We start from the raw sequence: 7042 nt of genomic DNA, 5'->3' as shown, positions 1-7042 counted from the left end.
TGTAACCCTGGAATGTCAGCACTGGCTCCAGGACAGCGCATCCTTCAGAGGGCACCGAGCAGAGAACCACCAATCCCCCGGGATCACTTCCCAGGGCACTGGGGTAGCCAAAGAGATGGATGTGGATTGCTGGTTTCCTTTCATCTTTTTGATCCGGAGATCTTTTCCTTTTGCTCTTACTGGTTTTGAGTGCCTGGGGAAGATTTTCTCCATCGGCTCTAAATCCAGCACAAACCAGGTCCAGTTTACTTTGCAGGTTGCAAATCCAAAATGAAAACTGCTGCTGATCCAGCTCAAGCCCTCTCCAGTAAGTGATATCACTGGAGCAGACACTATCCCACATGCTCCTGCCATGGGAAGTGCTCTGCTCCCTGCTCACACATTGTGCCACTGATTATCCCAGTGAGCACCAGGCTGGCAGTCTGGGCACAGGCTTGGAGAGGTTTCCCAGGATGGGCTTTGTGAAGCCCAGCCTGGGTGGGAGAAGGGGCTCAGCTCTTGCAAGCATCCCTGAGAATTAAGATTTGAGTTCCGGGCAGCAGGTCAGTGGTGCTGTTGTCCAGGAGAGCTTTTAAACGGACTAAACTTGTGGAGAGAGCGTTGTGTTGGACCCACCCCGGGGTCAGAGCAGGGCTCAGTGTTCTACATCCAGGCTCCTGACTCCGTGTTCCACCAGCTCCTGGGAGGGACTCCTGATGGGGCAAGGACAGCAGCTCTGAGCAGGGACTGCCAGTGATCTTCTGCAGACACTGGGGGGAAGTCTGCCAAGCTTTTGGTTGGAGCTACTCATGGCTGAGCAGACAGCACTGAGACTTGTCACCAGCTTGAAACACCAGCTGGTAGCACTGGAGTTGTCTCAAGACTGTGGGTCTCTGCCAAGATGGATCTTTCCCCTTTCCTCTTTCCTCCAAAAGAGGTGAGAGCCTCCTAACATGAGCCTGGAATTCTTGGAGCAGTGGCTCTCTATCATGACAGCCCCACACAGGGCAGGGAGGTTGATAGATTGGCACTGGGACCAAATCAGAGAATCCCAGAATGGTTTGGGTTGGAAGAGACCTTAAAGCCCATCTCATCCCACCCCTGCCATGGGCAAGGACACTTCCACTACCCCAGGCTGCTCCAAGCCCCGTCCAACATGGCCTTGGACACTTCCAGCATTCAGGGGCAGCCACAGCTTCTCTGGGCACCCTGTTCCAGGGCCTCATCACCCTCACAAGAAGGATTTATTCCTAATCTCTAATCCTGACATCCCCTTGCAGTTTAAAGCCATCATCTCTCGTCCTGTCACTCCATGTCCTTGTCACAAGTCCCTCTCCAGCTCTCCTGGAGCCCCTTTAGGCACTGGCACACGGACACACAGGAGCAACACCGCACACAAGGCCCAACAACAACTCATTTGGGAGATCCCACTCAGTGGCAGGACAGAGCTACCATGAGTGGTTAAGGACCTTTGTCTGTCAATAAAAATACATCCGAGGTGCCCTTTCACAGCTCCTAAATCATGGCTTTGGCTGCAAGGCTGGGTCTATCTCACCCAGCTCAGGAAGGGACTGGATGCATCTGCAAGTGCAGGTTTCCTGTCACTGATTATTACAGATGCCTGACTTCCAGGGAGATGTGTAAATTCAGAGTTCTGCCCTCAGTGTCTTGACAAATTCCTGCTGATTTGGATACATTTTATGACTTCTTTCACAGGCTTTACCAGCAGCCCAGTAAGAATTGGTAATTCATATACAAATCACTTCTGTATATTATTTCTGAGTATATTATCCTTGAACAAGGAAATGTGCCCTGGGCTGATCCCCAGCATGGTCAGCAGGAAAGGGATTGGGATTCTGCCTCTCTGCCCTGCTCAGGTGAGACCCCACCTGCAAAGCTGCCCCAGCCCTGGGCCCAGCAAAGGAAGGAGCTGGAGATGCTGGAGAGAGTCCAAAGGATGATCAGAGGGATGGAGCAGCTCTGCTGGGAGGAAGGGCTGGGAGAGCTGGGATTGTTCACCTGGAGAAGAGAAGCTCTGGGGTGACCAAATTGTGGCCTTGGGTATATTGGGAAGGAATTGTTCCCTGTGAGGGTGCTGAGACCCTGGCACAGGGTGCCCAGAGCAGCTGGGGCTGCCCCTGAATCTCTGGGAGTGTCCAAGGCCAGGCTGGACAGGGCTTGGAGCAACCCTGGGATAGTGGCAGGTGTGTGGCAATCCTGGGGCAATCCCAGACACAGATTCCCTCCCTCCTACACCCAGCCCAAGGCTCTGGGGCCTTTCTCAGAGATTCCCTTTGTGGCTGTGTCACTCAGGTTCCCCCATGGAGCCATTCTGCCAGTGGAGGGTGCAGAGGGCAGTGCTGAAGCATCAGCTTCTCCCAGCTCATCCCTAACAATATTCCTGCTTGGGAGAGGATGGGAGCCTTGCATTTGCAGGAAGGACCGAAAGGGGAACCTGAGGATCCCTGGTTTTGTGCCCCTCCTCTGCCTGGCTCTGCTGCTCTGCTGAGGGCAGAGAGAGGGATCAGGATCCACACAGGGAAATTCAGCACAGAATAAACCCAACATTCCCTGCATTGTTCAGGAAGCCCACGAGGGTTTCACCCTGCCTTAAAATGGATTTGATTTTTTTTTTTCCTAGGAAATCCCCAAGGAATATAGCATTGGAGAAAAGTTTTCTCCAAGCATCCCATTAATTTTTTTCCCTTTGGTTTGAAGTGAGCTGATGCCTTGTGCTTTTGTGGCAGGAAAAATGGGAGCTGCAACAGTGTTCAGGGCAGTCCTGCTGCCTGTGGAGTCCTTGAAATGGATCTCCTTATTCATCCCCATGGAATCCAGGAGGAGGCTCGTTCTCCAGGGTGAAATATATTCAGTTTTGTTGATCTAGACAGAAAAAGGAAAAAAAAATCTTAAAGCACAGCTGATACATTTCTTTGTATACTCCTTATTCTTCTAAATTCCTTTTCATTGTGAATTAAAGACCAGCCTGTAGACTTACTCACCTTCTGAGCTGACATTTGAATTGAGTGATATGAGCACTAAGAAATTCTTATCACTTTGATCAGATGCTTGAATTCTACATTTTGATTCTTTTAATACAAAGATTTTAGAAATAGCCAGGGAACTTGTTCTGGGGAATACAAAAGTGTTAATATTCACAGAATATCCTGAGCTGGAAGAGACCCACAGGGACCATCAATCCAGCTCCTGGCCCTGCACAGACACCCCAACAATCCCACCCTGGGCATCCCTGAGAACGTTGTCCAAATGCTCCTGGAGCTCTGGCAGCCTTGGGGCTGTGCCCATTCCCTGGGGAGCCTGGGCAGTGCCTGACACCCTTGGTGGGAAAAATCTTTCCCTGACATCCAACCTAAACCTCCCCTGACACAGCTCCAGCCATTCCCTGGGGTCCTGTCCCTGGTCCCAGAGAGCAGAGATGGGAGCAGCCCTTTGGGAGGAAGCTGTGGGTTGGGATGAGCTCTGCCCTCAGTCTCCTGTTCTCCAGCTGAAGAGACCAAGTGCCCTCAGCTGCTCCTTGTTGTGGCCCCTCCAGACCCTTCCCCATCCTTGTATCCCCCCTTTAGATGATTTAGATCCTTTCCATATCGTGATGCCCCAAAACTGCTCCAAGACTGTTACAAGGGTTCTTTCATTGTGGTGCAGAACAAGATTTCCTCCCCTTTCATCCAGCACTGAGATGGGAATTCTATTAAAAATCTATAACCATTGACCAAAATAACCATTATGCTTAAATCAGTAATCTCAGAATATCTCACCCGGCAGATCTTTATTATATCACACGCTTAACCTGACTTAATGTATTATATAGCACCCATTAGTGGAATAGATTAACTTCAGATGTTCCCTTTTCCACATTAATAATGCAATCAGGAATTTATGCCAGACACTTTCTGCTCTATACGGCACAAGGAAGATCTGAAGAAATATGAAAGAAAAACCTCGTGTGCATCTACTGAATAAGAAATGCTTGATTTTGTAGCATTTTGTGGGAATCAAAGGGCTGGAAAACAAACTATTTGAGTTGTGGAACAACTGCCATGAAGGCAGAGCGGAGCGGCTGGTCAAGGTTAAGACTCTTTTATCGTAATGAAAGATCTGTTCCTGTGAGCTTGCCATGGGCAATGTGTTTGTTCATTATGTGGGAAGCCCAGGAAGGCCGGCATCGTTTCATTTGCTGCCTTTTAACTGCTGGTGTTTTTGCAAACGAGCTGATAGGTAATTATAACACACTCACCACTTAGGCATCTTTATTAGCCTTTGGCAGCACGGCCTTTGTGTGACTGGGGAGGCTTTGAGCGCGGTGGCCTCAGCAAATCCTTTAGAGTTCAGACAGGAACTATTTGGCAGCTGCTTCCCTGGCTGTCGCTTCTAGGTGGGCTTGTTTTGCCGTGAAAGGAGAGAAAGGAAGGCAAGGAGAACAACTCACAATCATCTGGATGCAAATATCCAGCACTGACAGGAGATCTCTTCTCAATATCAGCTCACACGGTGAAAAACAAACGCTCAAAGTCACCGGCTGAGGTGTGTGGAGTCATTTCCAAAAGAAACCAGTTAGTTTGTGTGTGTTTCAGGAGCAGAGAGAAAAGGCTGCATTTGTCACGAAAATAATTTCTTGCGAATTATTCACTGGCTCTTACTCTGGGTACTGGCAAGGTGGGAAGTTTTCCCTGGAAATCAATAATCAAATGTGGGAATTAGGGAAAACTGTGCTTACCTGATACCTCAGAAATACAACAGCTTATTTGAGAGCAGGTGAAATGCAGCACTATCGCCCAAGAACTGGGAAGGAAGTCTGCTGCCTTCAGCTTGATGCATCCTTGGTTATCCATATTTTTCTCTTACGCTGAAATCATGATATTCCAGTTTCGCCCTCTCTGTGTATCAGTTGGGAAGGGGTGGAATTTGCCCATATCCAAAGGGAATCATGGAATTATAGAATACCCAGAGCTGGAAGGATCCACGAGGATCATGGAGGATCACGAAGTCCAACTCCTTGCCAGGACACCCCACTAATCCCACAAAACTCCGCAGCTCTTGGGAGCTCTCTTGGGATGGACCTGCCCTGCAGGGATTTTGCCCAGGACTTTGGCCTTGTTTTGATTCTCCAGGCACCTCCCTGGAGTAAATAAATGGTAATCAAGGAGTAATGAGAGTGCTGAGCCAGCAGCTCTGCAGTCATCAGACTTGCACAGCTGGCACGGATGTATCAGCGCTGCCGTGCTCCAGGAATTTGCATATCCACATTAACAGGCTCCTGAAGCAACAGTTACCGGAGAAACTCCTGGCTCTGCCTGTCAGACCCATCCCGGTGGACTGTGGCCTCCCACAGTGGCCCCACTGCCCCTCCACAGAGCCTGGGGACGCGGATTGTTCATCACCTGATGAATCCATCGGAGGTGGGTAAAAGAAATGCAGGACTGGGACCCTTTCCTTGCAAGGCTAAACTCTTCCCCCTGAGCCTGAAGACCCAAAGAGTTCCTCCACATCTGTGGATTTCTCTTCATCCCTTCTGGTCACAGGAATGGGATAACTGCAAGCAGAGCAGGTGTCACGCACAGTGTGGGTCCCTCCCATGGCTTCCTTCTCGTGGTTCAGAGCTCCAGCCTCTGCACCCTCAGCCCTTGGAGCTGGACCTCCACCTCCCTCTCACCATCACCCTGAGCTGGAAGCTGTAAGAAAAGGAGGATTGCTCTGGCAGGGATAAATCCCTGCCCCTTCCTCCAAAACCAGTGCTCAGACAGGACTGCAGGAGCTTGAGGGGACACGGTGCTCCTGGTGGAGCAGGCTGGGCTGGAGCTGCGGGAGCTGCTGTCAGTCAGTGTGTGATGAGCTGCCTGTCAGCTGTGCCTGCAGAGACAGCTCTGACCTCCCTTCCCTGCCTTCCTCGCCCCGCTGGGCAGCACTGGGATGCAGGTGAGGGTGGGTGGTGGTGTCAGTGGTGCTGGGAATCGCTGTGGCAGAGCCGGGAGAATCCAGACATCAGAGCTGGCATGGCCATATCCTGTGTCCCCGTGTCAGAGCCTGTGTGGTGACACTGGGATGGCCTCAGAGGTTCTGCTCTGCTTCTCATGGCAAACAGCTGGAGAACAGCCCTGGGATGGGAGTCAGTACCAGTTCCCTGGCACAGCTAATCCAGCAGGTAGGAAAGCTGAGGACCTGTCCCATGGGCTGGAAGTGGCCACCCATCCCCTCCTTGTGGCTCCAAACATGCTCAGCCCCAGGCAAGGAGGGCGTGGGGAGACTCAGGGGTCTGTGCTCACTTTCCTAGGCAGAAATAAAAAGAGAGGAAAGAAACATGGAGACAAATCCCTCTCCTGTTGCATTTCCAGTTCAGTGCAGCCCACAAACATCTGCCTGTTAATGGGATGGCTGGAGTCACTGACACCTCTTGGCAGCTCTGCCCCCACCACAGCTCTGTTTTTATTTCCAGGCCTCACCAGATATAACCTCTCCAGCAGCACGGGAGAAGCTTAAAAAATAATTGGACCAAGTGGGAAATGAAGCTGTTGCCTTCCTAAATCTGCCAGGGTCTCATGGGAGCAGGGAGCAGGCAGGAGCCCCAGCTGGGAGATCTGGGGCCACCACCAGCAGCAGGGCAGAGACCCTGTTGGCCACGGCGCATCAGGAGAACGGCAGCCGCTGCACAACAGCAGCTCCCTGACCTCAATTTTCTCCGTGGAGAAAAGAGCAGGTCAAGTGGAAAGTGCTTAAGGAAGAAATTTGTTTCCTTCCAGCCAGGGAGTCAGGAAGATAGGCGGCTATTGCGTGTGCTGGAATAAACCAAATTAATTTTGTGCTGTGCGCTCGCTCGAGGAGCTGAGGGCAAGGCGGGGTAGATAATGGACTTTGATGTTTTACTTGAACTCAACAAAACACCTGGCAAGAAGCAAGGACTCGCTACAACGGCAGCCCCAAACGCTCCTAGCCCAGGCAACTGCTGCCTTTTGTTTTCTTTCTTTCCAATCGAATCCTGAGCATTTACCGGGCTGGTTCATATTTCCAGTGGAATAAAAGGTGCATTGTGAAAGGGAGAGGGAAACAA

The 7042-nt window shown here is 51.0% G+C and overlaps 1 long non-coding RNA gene across 1 annotated transcript in view; it reads left to right on the top strand.

Moving 5' to 3' along the window:
• LOC137480180 (uncharacterized) overlaps nt 1-2986 on the top strand; it is a 222304-nt gene extending 219318 nt beyond the window's left edge. Inside the window, exon 4 of the long non-coding RNA XR_011002737.1 lies at nt 2727-2986. This is a non-coding gene — a long non-coding RNA (uncharacterized lncRNA). The remainder of the gene's footprint in view (nt 1-2726) is intronic.
• The last annotated feature ends 4056 nt before the right edge of the window (nt 2987-7042 follow it).

This window comes from Anomalospiza imberbis, chromosome 10, assembly GCF_031753505.1.
Source record: "Anomalospiza imberbis isolate Cuckoo-Finch-1a 21T00152 chromosome 10, ASM3175350v1, whole genome shotgun sequence".
NCBI lineage: Eukaryota > Metazoa > Chordata > Aves > Passeriformes > Viduidae > Anomalospiza > Anomalospiza imberbis.
Note: the sequence above shows the minus strand (reverse complement) of the source record. Positions and strands in the feature narration are given on the sequence as shown.